Genomic DNA, 14,013 nt, shown 5'->3' with positions numbered 1-14,013 from the left:
CCAAACTATGGAAGCAGCCCAAGTGTCCATCAATTGAGGAATGGATGAAGAAGATGTGAGATAGATTTATATATATATATATATATATATAGATTTATATCTATATCTATCTATCTATATAATATTTATAAACACTTTAAAAATATAATCTTGTCATTTGCAATGACATGGATAGAGCTAGAGAACATAATGCTAATAAAATAAGTCAACTGAAAAAGACAAATAACATATGATTTTGCTCATGTGGAATTTAAGAAAGAAAAAAAAAAAAAACAAAAACAAAGGGGGAAAAAAAAAAGAGAAAGAGAAACCAAGAAACAGACTCTCAACTACAGAGAACAGACTAATGGTTACCAGAGGGGAGGTGGGGGGGAAGATAGGTGAAATAGGTGTTGGGGATTAAAGGGTCTACTTATCATGAATGAACAAAATAAAATAATTAAAAATATATGTGTAAGTGTGATAATGAAATACTCTTTCTGGCCTTGTTTCATTGTTCTTATTTATTTATTTGTGTATTTATTTTATTTTTTAGAGAGAGAGAGGGAGAATGCATGCACACAAGCACATGCAAGGATGGAGATGTGGAGGCACAGAGGGGTAAGAAGAGAGAGAATCTTTAGCAGACTCCATGCTCAGTGTGGAAGTGGCCTTGGGGCTCCATCCCACAACCCTGAGATCACAACCTAAGTGGACATTGAGTCAGACCTTGAACTGACTGAGCCACCCATGTGCCCCAAGTTGCCTTTAATTGTCTAGGCAATCTGCTCCTTATCTTGTAGACTTCTGTTACTTCACTGTGTAACCTTGTTGAAGGCATTTTTGGTGACAGGGAATGCAGACTTATGTTAAAAATTTAACAGCTGGAGTGGTAAGAATGTAAATAATGCAACCAGGTGACAAATTGTTCAGGGGTACTTCTGGACATGCCTACGTAAGGAGGCCAAGAAAATGTCTCAATTTACTCTTTGGCCTGGCAGCTGAAATCCTATTGACACTAATTATTACAGAAATCTTAAGCTCTGAGTTGTTAAAATCTGACAACCAATATGGATCCTAGGAAAAGAAAACTATAGTAATTCTAGAATTATAGGAAAACTTCTATTCCCCAAGCATCAAAGACCATTTCAAGCATTGCTCCAGCCCTCAGGAAGTTTCTATAAGATGAAGTAATGAATACACAGAAGAAACAACTGGGAAGAAAAGCGAAGACAAGATCACTTCTGATTACATGTAAAATTACATGGTAAGTTCTATGACAAGAGCTGAGAAATAAGGGTGCCATCCAAAAGTCAAATTAATACAATTGCCTCATTATCCACACACAAGAGACTAAATGTTTGAAACTATAGAAATTTTCCTTATGAATACAGTTCAGAAATTATGCATTTTCCTGGCCATGTAAATGCAACTAATATGGTTGATTGTGAACATCTGGACATTTTGGTCATGTCAAACTTGGAACAAAGCATCTGGCATCCTTTAAAGGGTGTGCGCTTTCACAATATAGGGAGGAATCACTGATAGAATTCCACAGTTAAAAGCAAATACAATTTTTAATATGCTGAATGAGTACTTTCCTGAGTGATAGAAGAACACTCAACTAATAAATGATGGAGCTCAGGCTAACCCAAATGTCAGTGTGGCCCATCTCCTGTGGAATGTGGATGCACTTAGTGACTTCAATGATTTTGCGTTCTTAATAGAACCCAGATGATCTTAAATATTCCAGATATTATTAAAAATTAACTCGAATAGAAGTAGACTCAAAATCCTATAGTGTTCCTTAATGATTGTTTTGGACACTGATGTAGGAAAAGAGCTTTGTGCTTTTACCAACATGGCTATTTCAAATGTGCTCTCATAAATTCTTCTATAGTATTGATCTGTTCTTTATATTTTCTATATAAGAATTAGGTATCAAGTACATTAAAATAAATTTAAATTTTACTCCTTGTAACACTTATTCATCATGGTCAGTGAAAGAATATAGAAAATAGAACCTTGAAACAATGCAAGTGACCCAAATGACAACTGAAACTCTTCCTTTTTAAGTCATATTTCACTTTTATTTTGCTTGAAAATTTTCAGCAACCCCCTAAAATATTTCTATTTTGTAGAGGGAAGGAATCTCTTAATGTGGTAAAATTTAAATATTTTAGTGAAGCAGAATGCAACAGATATTTTTGAAAGGGAAGTCAAATACCATAATTTAAGTTAATTTTAAGTCAACTTCAGTATATTTATAAGTTACGTTTAACTTATTGGTATGTCATCCAACCATATTTTTTTATCTGTGAAAGATGTGTATCATGAATGTGATAGAATTTTTAGTACTGATGATCACTTCACTATGGCGAAATAATCTCTGATGAAGGAACTTTAAAAACAGCTTTGTAAAAGAACACAAGAGCACTAATTCAAAAAGATACACGCACCCCTACGTTTATAGCAGCATTATATACGATAGTTAAGATATGGAAGCAGTCCAAGTGTCCACTGATTGATGAATGGATAAAGAAGATGTGGTACATATATACAATGGAATATTATTCAGCCATAAAAAAGAATTAAATCTTGCCATTTGCAAAGACGTGGATGGAACTAGAGTATAATGCTTAGTAAAGTAAGTTGGTCAGAGAAAGACAAATAACAGGTTTTCCCACAAATGCGGAATTTAAGAAACAAAAGAAAGCAAATGAGCAAAGGGAAAAAATGAGAGAGAGAGACAAATCAAGAAACAGATGTTTATTATACAGAACAAACTGATGGTTGGGGAGATGAGTGAATTAGGAGATGGGGATAAAGGAGTGCACTTGTGGAGATGAACACAGGGTGATATACAGAAGTGTTGAATCACTGTACTGTTCACCAGAAATCGATATAACACTGTATGTTAACTAACTGGAATTAAAATTAAAAACCTAAAGAAAAGTAACTTTGTAAAATTGTGGATACTTGGGAAAATGGTAATTTAACAACAGAGGCTATTCAGATTTACACATGAATGTTCTATTATAAAATAACCAGTTACACTAAATCCAAACTTTTAAAGTACAGTTTACTAAGAAATAATTACTCACTTTTCCACAAGTGTCTTTACTTTCAATGTTCTTTTGAAATAGGGAGCACCCCTTGTGCATTTAAACAGTGACTGAATCAACAAAATATAATTTACACATTTGATTTTCAGGAAAATATTCTCTTTTAAGTGAGATTTTCTAGAATGTACACAAACAAATTTGTTCCAGGAAGGTCAGCTGAGGTGTGTTTTAAGTGGTGGTTTTACTGTTCAATAAAACATTGTTTGTAATTTTTTTCATGTAAAACCCTGAGGAAGGAAATGTGTTCCGGAATGGAAGCAAGCATTACAAAGAGTTTAGGGTAGTCTGGTTTGTCATGTGGCTGGGATTTCAAAAAGGAAGAGGAAATTGCATAATTTGGTAGAGCAAGTGACGGGCAAGTGATCGGCTGTTTTTGGTCTTTATGGTAAAATTAAATCTTTAGAAATAGCAACAACATTAATTATGGTAGTACTATGCATTATTAGTGTCTCAAGGGCCTTAAAAAAACAAAGTTGTCCGTTCTAAAAATGGAATAAAAATGTATCTTAATCATTCTTATCTTTACTCCTCACTATAAACAACATTATAAACCAGGAAGAGACCTAAGAGGCATTTTTAAAAAATAAGAATACTGTACTTTAGGCATAGCATGGAATATAAAGAGATTTTAATATGTAGTAATATCTTTGGTTAGGCATATTCTCCCATGGTAATTGTTAGAGTATATTCATATTTGTGGGTCTGTTTTTGTGTCAGACCATTCAAAGTCCAAAGAAAGTGACATGTTCTGGAAAATAACATTAGCTAGCATCTGTGGCTAACCTGTGATCATGGTTTGGGTCTAAGCTAATAAATAGTATGTTGATCTTACTATGCCTAGATAAATATTATTCAAAGATGAGTCATGTAAAGTGATATGACTACATTTCTTTTCTTGGTCAATTTGCCTCATTTTTTTCCCACTGCTTTGTACTCGAATTCCTTATTAATTCACCTTCCCTTTCCGAGAAATAGGAATCTCTTGCTATGTTCAAATATGCTACTTTTCTTGGAGACAGTCCCCCTAGAGCCCTCTATTATCCAGTTGTAAGTGGGATTGCTCCTTTCTGGGCCTCTTGCCTAGCTGTCATTTAACAACAACAACGTCCTTCAACGATCTTCACCTTTCTGAGACTGAAGCCTCTGTGTTGTGGAAATTTCCCCATCCCTTTTTTCTTTTCCTTGTTGGATTCTTATTTTTGTGCAGCAAATGCACATTTAGGTTGTCATTTACTTTCTGGAAGAGCATGAGAGAGAAACTTTATGGTTCTTTGCAGTATTTATAAAAATATCTTCATGTATCCAATTTGAATGATCTCATCTACCTCAGACATAGACTTCCACGTTAGAAATCACTTTCTCTTATAACTTTGAAGGCATAGCTCCATTGTTCACCAGTTTCAGGCATTTCTGTTGAGAAGTCCAATCCATTCTGATTCTCAGTCAGGAGCACAGGGCCTGTTTCTTTTACCTGCGAGCCTGTGCATGAACTCAGTCTCCAGTGCCCTCTCCTGCTTGAAAGTGGGGAAGAACTGAGGCTGAAAGTACCAACTCTCTAATCAATTTTTTTTTTTAAAGATTTTATTTGACAGACAAGAGAGAAAGAGTGCACAAGAAGGGGGAGCAGTCAGCTCCTGGCTGATCGGGAAGCCCAGTGTGGGACTCGATCTTAGGACCCCGGGATCATGACCTGGGCCTAAAGCATACACCTAACCAATTGAACCACCGAGGCACCCCATCTCTGATCAAATGATTGGTCTTCCTGACAACCAGCCTCCATCATGAAGCTATCTAGAGCTCCTTCCCCCTCCAGCTATTAGCCACCTTATTAGCATAACAAGGAAACATCTATCACTCCTGAAACTCAAAGTGTTTCTTTCTTTCTTACTCTCTCTCTCTCTCTTTTTAATTATTAACACATAATGTATTATTTGTTTCAGGGGTACAAGTCTGTGATTCATCAGTCTCACACAATACACAGTGCCCACCACAACACATACCCTCCCCACCAAAGGGTTTCTGAAGTTCTGATCCAGGAACTGGGGACAAAGACTATCTGTACGCACACCACATACTGTTATGGCTTTGACAAATGCTAATGTCACTGACTACCATTATGATATCATGCAAAATATCTTCACCACCCTGTGTTTCACCTGCTTATCCTTCTCTTTATTCCCTGAACGTCTGGCAACTATCTCTTACTGCCTCTATCGTTTTACTTTTTCCATAATGTCATATAGTTAGAATCGTATAATATGTAGCTTTTTTAGACTGCTTTCATATAGCAATGTGCATTTAAGTTTCCTCCATGTCCTTCCATAACTTGATAGCTCGTTTCTTTTTATTGCTAAATATTATTCCATAGAATGGGTGTACCACTGTTTATCCATTCACGTATTGAATGATATGTTTGCTTCCAGTTTGGGGCAATTATGAATAAAGCAGCTATAAATATTCACATACAGAGTCTTTTTGTTTATTTTTAAAGATTTATCTATTTATTTGAGAAAGAGCATGAGCAGGAGGAGAGGCAGAGAGAGGGGGAGAAAGAATACCAAGCAGACTCCATGCAGTGTGGGGCCCGCCTCGGGGCTTGATTTCACAATCCAGAGATTACCACCTGAGCAGAAACCAAGTTGGAAGCTTAAACAACTGTGTCACCCAGGAACCCCCGCTATGTGCAGAGTTTTGCGTGGACATAAGTTTTCCACTCATTCGAGTAAATATCCATGAACGTGATAACTGGTTCCTATGGCAAGACTATGTTGATCTGTGTAAGAACTTCCAAATTACCTTGTAAAATGGCTGTACCATTTACATTCCTACTGGAAATGAATAAGCTTTCTGGTCGCTCCATATCCTCACTGGCATTTGGTGTTGTCAGTATTTTGGATTTTAGCCTTGTTCCCAGGTGTGTAGTGGCATTTCATTGTTGTTTTAATTTGTATTTCTCTAATGTTCTATGCTGTTGAGTCTCCTTTCATATACTTACTTGTCATTTGTGTATCTTATTTAGTGAGGTGTCTTTTCAGATCTTTTGCCCAGTTTTTTTTTTTTTAAGATTTTATTTATTTATTTGACACACACAGAGAGAGAGATCACAAGTAGGCAGAGAGGCAGGCAGAGAGAGAGGGGGAAGGAAGCAGGCTCCCTGCTGAGCAGAGAGCCCGATGTGGGACTCCATTCCAGGATGCTGAGATCATCTTTTGCCCAGTTTTAAATTGGGTTGTTTTCCTATTGTTGAGGTTTTGGAGTTCTTTGAATATTTTGAATACAAGCCTTTTATCAAGTATGTATTTTGCAAATATTTTCTCCTAGTTTGTGGCTTGTCTTTTCCTTTTCTAAACAGTGTCTTTCACAGAGTAGAGGTTGTAAATTTTAGTGAAGTCTAACTTATAAATTTTTTCTTTCATGGATTGTGTTTTTGTTGTATCTAAAAACTATGACTAAACCCAAGGCCACCTAGATTTTCTCCAATGTTATCTTTCAGAAGTTTAGTTTTGCGTTTTAAATTTAGGTCAATGATCCATTTCATTTTTTTTAAAATGGTATTTATTTATTTCAGAGAGAGAGAACACAAGCAGGAAGGAGGCTCAGAGGATGAGGAAGAAGGAGACTCCCCACAAAGCAGAGGGCCCAATGTGGGGCTCAATCCAAGGACTCTGGGTTCATGACCTGAGCTGAAGGCAAACACTTGGCTGACTGAACCACCCAGGCACCCAATTGATCCATCTCAAATTAAGTTTTGCAAAAGGTATAGAGTCTATGTTTAGACTTTTTTTTTTTTTTTTTACTAGCATGTTTGTCAAAGATCCATTGAATACATTTGTGTGAGTCTATTTTCTAGGCTCTATTCTGTCCCAATGATCTATTTTTCTAGTCTTTTGATAATACCACACTGTTTCAAATACTGTAGTTTTATAGTAAGGTTTAACATTGGGCACTGTCAGGTCTGTGACTTTGTTTACCTTCTTCAGTATTGGTTGGCTCTCCTGGGACTTTTGTTTTTCCATAAAGACTTTAGGATTAGCTTGTTGATGTTCAAAAAATAATTTTCTGGGATTTTAATTGAGATTATGTCAAATCTATCAAGTTGGGAAGAACTGGCATCCTTTTCCTTTCTTTTTCTTTTCTTTTTTTTTTTTAAGATTTTTATTTAATTATTTGAAAGAGAGAGCACAAGACAGGGCGGGTCAGAGGAAGACACAGATTCCCTCAGAGCAGGGAGCCCAATGCAGGAATTGATCTCTGGGCTCCAGGATCATGACCTGAGCAGAAGGCAGTCGCTTAACCAACTGAGCCACCCAGGCACCCAAAACTGACATCCTGACAATATTCAATCTTCCTATTCTTAAACATGGAATATCTTTCCATTTACTTTGGATTCCTTTCATCCAAATTTTATAGTTCTCCCATATAGATTCTGTACATGCGTTAGATTTATACGTAAGTATTTCATTTTTTTGTGCCAATATAAGTGATATTGTGTCTTTAATTTCAAATTTCTATTGTACATTGCTGAAAAATATAAGCAAGTAACTTTTGTGTATGTTAAACTTGTATCTTACAACTTTGCTATAATTGTTTATTTGTTTTAGGGGTTTTTTTGGTTAATCTTTTGGGATTTTCTTTTTTTTTTTTAAAGATTTTATTTATTTATTTGACAGGCAAAGATCACAAGGAGGCAGAAAGGCAGGCAGAGAGAGAGAGAGAGAGAGAGAGGGAAGCAGGCTCCCCGCTGAGCAGAGAACCCGACGCGGGACTTGATCCCAGGACCCTGAGATCATGACCTGAGCCGAAGGCAGCGGCTTAACCCACTGAGCCACCCAGGCGCCCCATCTTTTGGGATTTTCTAAATAATCACGTCACATGTTTGTTTGTTGTTAAAAAACAGGCATAGTTCTTCCTTACCAATCTACTGTCTATTTTTAAATGTCTACTTTATCAGCTAGACCATAAGCTCTCTGAAGGCAAGCTTTCATCTTGTTTACTTGTCATCTCTTTTATTCTCAGATTTTTATTAGTTTTGTCATATTAAATTGTTATGGCACTAAATAGAAATAAAATGCTTCTAAGTTAATGCTTGGGCAATTTAGTGCCTCAGTTTCTCTGTCTTACAGACTGGTGTAAGGATTTCAGACTACATACATCAAGTTGTTAGGACAGCATCTGGAACCTAGCCAGCTCTCAAGAAATATAGTCTCTTAGTGTTTGCCTTAGGTTATGGGATATTGCTTTTGCGCAGCACCATACATAACCTTGAACAACCAGTGAACTTTATTTAGCTCAGTTGGACAAAGAGTAATAAAAGCCGAAGCATAAAGTTGTAACGAGGCGAGGAGTTGAGAAGGTTTAGGGGAAGCAATGTTTCTGAGCCTGTGAGTGGAGAGGTAAAGTGAGAGGGTCCAGATAAGTAGGAGTAAAGTGGTGGAAGTCCAAGGCTGTGAAGGAAATCTCCAAAGGATAGGTTCTCTGGATTCTCTTTGTATTGTAGGTGATGTGAACCAAACGACCCTGAGCACACAGGAACACGGCACAGGGCAGGTGGCACCGGTCCTCCCATACCACCCCTGGGGAAGGTCGAGAAGGTGGGGAGCACAACCTCGGGCAGCGGGTGGGCAACTTTACCCTCCCCGACCCTAGCACTAGCAGGAGCAGCCCACGCCCTTCCCCCCCGTCCCCCAGTACCCCCAGCCTGTTACCATAGGGACTGGGTCACCTGACCTGGAGCCGCGCGCCTGCGCGGGCGGAAGGCGGGGGCGGCACCGTGACGCGCCTCGCGGGCGGTCCTCGGGCGCGCGCTTCTCTTCTCCCTTCGGGTCTCGGAAGTCTGTGCCAGTTACCGGAGGCGGCGGGGCGGCAACGGCGGCGAGCGGGTCCTTGTGGCCTAGGTGAGCAGCGGTGTGGGGGAGAGGGGTGTTCCGGCCGCGTCCCGGGTGCGGGGACTAGGGGCGGAGGCGAGGGATCCCCGGGTCACCTAGCGGAGAGCGTCTGGGTCTCCGCGGTTTTCGGGAAGCGGAGGCGAAGTCCTCTCCTCAGTGGTCTCCGCGCCCGTCCTTGCGCCCTCCGGAGCCCGGGGCGAAAGTTGCGCGAGCCGCTCGCTCTGCCAGCGACCCTTGCGTTTCGTGGTCCCGCCCGGGACTGGGGCGCAGGGTGAGGGGAACGGCGGGGGTGTGGCGGGGTTCGGGGCAGCGCTGCGGCCCGGCCCGCGGCGACGCCGGCAGCTGCCGCCTCAGCTCGGACTCCTCGTTCGGGTCCGTCTCGAGCGTTTTTGTTCCTCTTGGCTGGGATCGCTGGGGACCGGTGGGGGAAGAGCGGCTGGCCGTGGCTCGTCACGGTGCTCTGCGTGCCTTGGACTGGACCCAGTCACCTTCCTGGGTGGCTTAGTCGGCCCGCCCTGGATTTGGAGGGGGGGAAGGAGGGGTCTGTCGAGTGGGCCAAGCCTTGACTTTCTGCAAGGGGGTTGGGAGAGGTCGTTCGCTGCGCGCCTATTCTTGGAGAAGTTGGAGAAGAAACGCTGAAGAAACGTTCCGGCAGGGTGTGTGCAGAAGGAAGTATCCCTTGAGATGTAATGACTCAGAGTTTTCATTTCAGGATTTCCTTGTAATAATGGGAAAGTGAAGGCATATGGCTGTGGAAAGTTTTCCTTTTCACCGAAGTGGAATTATTTAATTATGGAGCCTTCCAGTGTGCCAGGTTTTGAAAGGAATTTCTAGGTTATCTGGTCTGTATCTATTATCTGCATACGTATTGTGATTTTTTTTTTCTTGTGCTCGCTTTGGCAGCACATATATTGTGATTATATTTTTCTTTATGTAAGTACATTTCTTGAGAAGTACTTGGTTTACCAGACTCTTAACATCTACGTGTTTGAAAGAAAAAAAACAATTGATTAAAAAGGAAAATTAAATTGAAAACAGCTGCAGGCTGTTAGCTTTACCTTCAGTGTATGTGATTAAAATACAGATTTTCCGTTCTTTACCTTTTCTATTTGAGGTTGAGGGAAATGGTAAAAAAAAAAAAAAAAAAAAAAAAAAATTTTTTTCATGTTTTTTGTTCCACTTCAGTTCTGTAAATTTTTTCCTTTAAATGGCACAGAAATATTACAGATCAGGTGATTTGTGCTATAGAATGAAAATAATTAAGTGGAATGTCCCTTAAAATGTTCAGGAAATAGTCCATTATCCAGATTTAACTTGGACAGCATTAAGTTTTAGTTATTTTGAGCATTATAAGGATATAAAAATCTTTACCAGAAGAGGATGAATTTACAAATAGTTGGCAGTTGAATGCACTCTTCAATAAAACCATTCCTTAAATTAAACATGAGTCAACTATTTTTTTTTCCTGTTTTTGCCAGATTTAGGTACTTTTTTTAAGGTAGTAAATGCCAAGATTTTCTAAAAAAAAATTTCCACTAAACAACTTTAAAATATGTCCTGCATCAAGTAATAGTTATATTAGGATTTATTAGTTTCTTTTCCAAGTGCTGCCAACATAATTTGTACATTTATTTGATTTTTGAGGCAGTAAACAGTAACATGGCTTGGAATGTAAGCAATAAAAAAGGTGTGCAGTGTAGTCTCCTTCCTTTTAAACGTCCTCCAGCCAACCACAGTTCCTCCTTATAGGAGTCAACTGTTTTGTTTTTTAGGTATCCATCCAGGGATATTTGATACCTATGCAAACATATATTCTCCCCTTTCCTCTTTTCTTGTTTATTGTGGTAAAATACACATAACAAAATTTATTAAATCAACCATTTTTAAGTATGCAGTTCAGAGGTTTAAATACATTGACGATGTTGTACAACCATTACCACCATCCGTCCTTAAAAACCTTCATTTTGTAAAGTGGAAACTCTATACCCATTAAACAATAACTTCCCGTTCTCTCCTTCCCCCAGCCCTTGGTAATCACCATTATACATTTATGATTTTGACTAAGTATCTCATATAAGTGGGATCATACAGTATTTGGTCTATTTCACTTAACATAATGTCTTCAAGATTCACCCAGCATGTTGCAGAAATTCCTTCCAGTTTAAAGCTGAATAATGTTCCATTGTATGTATATACCACATTTTGCTTGTCCATTCATGTATAGATGACACTTGGATTACTTCCATTTGCAGCTTTTGTGGATATCACCGCTGTGAACATGGGTGTACACATACCTCTTTAGACATAGATTTTAATTCTTTTGGATGTATACCCAGAAGTGGAATGATGGATCATATAATTAATTAATTTTTTTTTTTTGGATTTTTTTTTTCTTGGTGGAACCACCATTCTCTTTTCTCTAGTGGCTGTACCATTTTATATTCCCATAAACAGTGCACAAGGTTTCCCATTTATTCACGTTCCTGCTAATTGATACTTTATTTTTAAATTCCAATATAGTCAACATACAGTGTAATATTAGTTTCGGGTGTACATTATAGTGAATAAACAATACCGAATATCATCCATTGCTCATTAGGACAAATATATTCCTTAATCCCCACCACGAATTTCACTGATACCCCCGCCACTTCCCTTCTGGTTACCATCAGTTTGTTCTTTATAGTAAAGAGTCTGTTTTTTGGTTTACCTCTTTTTCTCACCTTTGTTCATTTGTTTCTTAAATCCCACATTCCACATATGAGTGAAATCATGTAGTATTTGTCTTTCTCTAACTTATTTTGCTTAGTCTGCTCCCTAGCTTTATCCATGTTGTTGTAAATGGCAAGAGGTCATTCCTTTTTATGGCTGGATATTCCTCTGTGTGTGTATATCCCATATCTTCATTAATCTATTGATGGACACGGTTGCTTCCATAGTTTGGCCATTGTAAATAATGCTGCAGTAAACACAGGGGTGCATGTATCTCTTTGAATTCATTTTTTTGTATTTGGGGGTAAATACCCAGTAGTGCAATTACCAGATTATAGGGTAGTTCTATTTTAAATTTTTTGTGGAACTTCCGTATTGTTTTCCAAAGTGGCTGTACCATTCGCTTTCCGACCAACAGTGCAGAGGGCTCCTTTTTCTCACATCATGACCAACACTTGTTTTTTTTCCTGTTTTTTATTTTAGCCATTCTGATAGTTGTGAATTGATATCTCATTGTGGTTTTGGTTTGCATTTTTATGATGAAGAGTGATGCTGAACATTTTTTTCATATGTCTGTTGACCATCTGGATGTGTTTTTTGCAGAAATGTCTGTTTTTGCCCATTTTAAAATTGGATTATTTGTTCTTTGGGCTTTGAGTTAAGTTCTTTATGAATTTTGTATACTAACCCATTATTAGTTATGTCATTTGCCAATCTCTTTTCCCATTCAGTAGGTTGCCTTTTAGTTTTGATGATAGTTTCTTTTGCTTTGCAGAAACTTTATTTTGATGGAGTCCCAAAAGTTAATTTTGCTTTTAGTTTTCTTGTTTCGGGAGACTTATCTAGAAAAATGTTGCTATAGCCCATGTTAGAGTCATTACTGCCTATGCTCTGTTCTAGGAATTTTTATGGTTTCAGGTTTCACATTTAGGTCTTTAATTCATTTTGAATTTATTTTTTGTGTATGGTGTGAGAAAGTGGTCCGGTTTCATTCTTTTGCATATATCTGACTAATTTTCCTTTAGTACTTGGTTTTTGTTTTTTTGATAGTAGCCATTCTAAGGGGTGTGAGGTGGTATCTCCTAGTTTTGATTTGTATTTTTGTAATGATTCATGATTTTGAGCCTGTTTTCATGTGTTCATGGCCATTCTTGTATCTTTTTTGGAGAAATTTCTATTTAGTTTTGTTTTTGCCATTATTTTTTTTTCTTGTTGAGTTTTAGTAGTTCTCTAAATACTCTAGATATTAAGGGATTAATCCCTTATTGGATATATGATTTGCAAATATTTTCTCCCATTCTGTGGGTTGCTTTTTTGCTTTGTTGATGCTGTCTTTTCATGTACAAAAATTTAAAATTTTCATGAAGTCCATTGTGCCTAGATCTTTTGTTACCTTTACCTTTGGTATCACGTCCAGAGAAATCACTGGTAAATCCAAAGTCATGAATCTTCTGTCCTATGCTTTCTTTTAAGAGTTTTTATTGTTTTGGGTCTTAAGTTTAGGTCCTTTACCATTTTGAGTTAATTTTTGTAGTGTTAGGTAAAGGTCCACCTTCACGCTTTTGCACATGGATGTCCAATTTGCTTAGCGCCATTTGTTGAAAAGGCTTTTACTCATTGAATGGTCTTGTCACTCTTGTCAAAAATCATTTAACCATGTATGTGAGGGTTTATTTCTAGGCTTTCTGTTCTTTTCCATTGATCTATATGGCAGTATGCTAATATCCTACTGTTTTGATTAGTTTTATAATAAGTTTTGAAATGAGAAAGTATGAGCCTTCCACTTTTGTTTTTTTCAAGATTATTTTGGATATTTGAGTTCTTGGAGATTTCATATGGATTTTAGGATGAGTTTTTCTGTTCCTGAAAAAAAGTCATTGTTATTTTCATAAGGATTCCATTGAATCTTGAGATCACTTTGGATAATACTGACATTTTAACAGTATTAAGTCTACCAGTCCATGAATGTGGGGTGTGCTTCACTTTATTTATATCCTCTTTGATTTCTTTCAGCAGTGTTTTGTAGCTTTCTCTCTCTCTTTTTTTTTTTTTAAAGATTTATTTAGAGAGCAAGTGCGATCCCAAGCAGGATGAGGGTTAGAGGGAGAGGGAGAGAATTTCATGCAGACTTCCTGCTGAGTGCAGAGCCTGACTTGGGGCTCAGTCTTGTGATACTGAGATCCTGACCTGAGCCCAAATCAAGATTGGATGCTTAACTGATTGAGACACACAGGTACTCCTGTAGTTTGCATTATACAAGCCTTTTATCTCCTTGATTCAATTAACAATTTTTATGCTGTTGTAAGACAATA

The 14,013-nt window shown here is 38.0% G+C and overlaps 2 protein-coding genes across 7 annotated transcripts in view; one reads left to right on the top strand and one right to left on the bottom strand.

The window, feature by feature from the left end:
* CYP7A1 (cytochrome P450 family 7 subfamily A member 1) overlaps positions 1–9,634 on the bottom strand; it is a 47,668-nt gene extending 38,034 nt beyond the window's left edge. Inside the window, exon 1 of the mRNA XM_082720316.1 lies at positions 8,832–9,634. The gene's annotated coding sequence lies outside the window, so the exon portion shown is untranslated. The remainder of the gene's footprint in view (positions 1–8,831) is intronic.
* Positions 8,863–14,013, top strand: part of SDCBP (syndecan binding protein) — a 36,912-nt gene continuing 31,761 nt past the window's right edge. For 4 of the 6 annotated variants that reach the window (XM_082720323.1, XM_082720321.1, XM_082720319.1 and 1 more), the window contains exon 1: positions 8,863–8,998. The gene's annotated coding sequence lies outside the window, so the exon portion shown is untranslated. The remainder of the gene's footprint in view (positions 8,999–14,013) is intronic. The other 2 variants (XM_082720325.1, XM_082720324.1) reach the window with 1 other exon arrangement.

The sequence above is a fragment of the Mustela nivalis genome, assembly GCF_964662115.1.
Source record: "Mustela nivalis genome assembly, chromosome: 2".
Lineage (NCBI taxonomy): Eukaryota > Metazoa > Chordata > Mammalia > Carnivora > Mustelidae > Mustela > Mustela nivalis.
The sequence above is the reverse complement of the archived record's forward strand: the minus strand, read 5'-3'. Positions and strand labels throughout refer to the sequence as shown.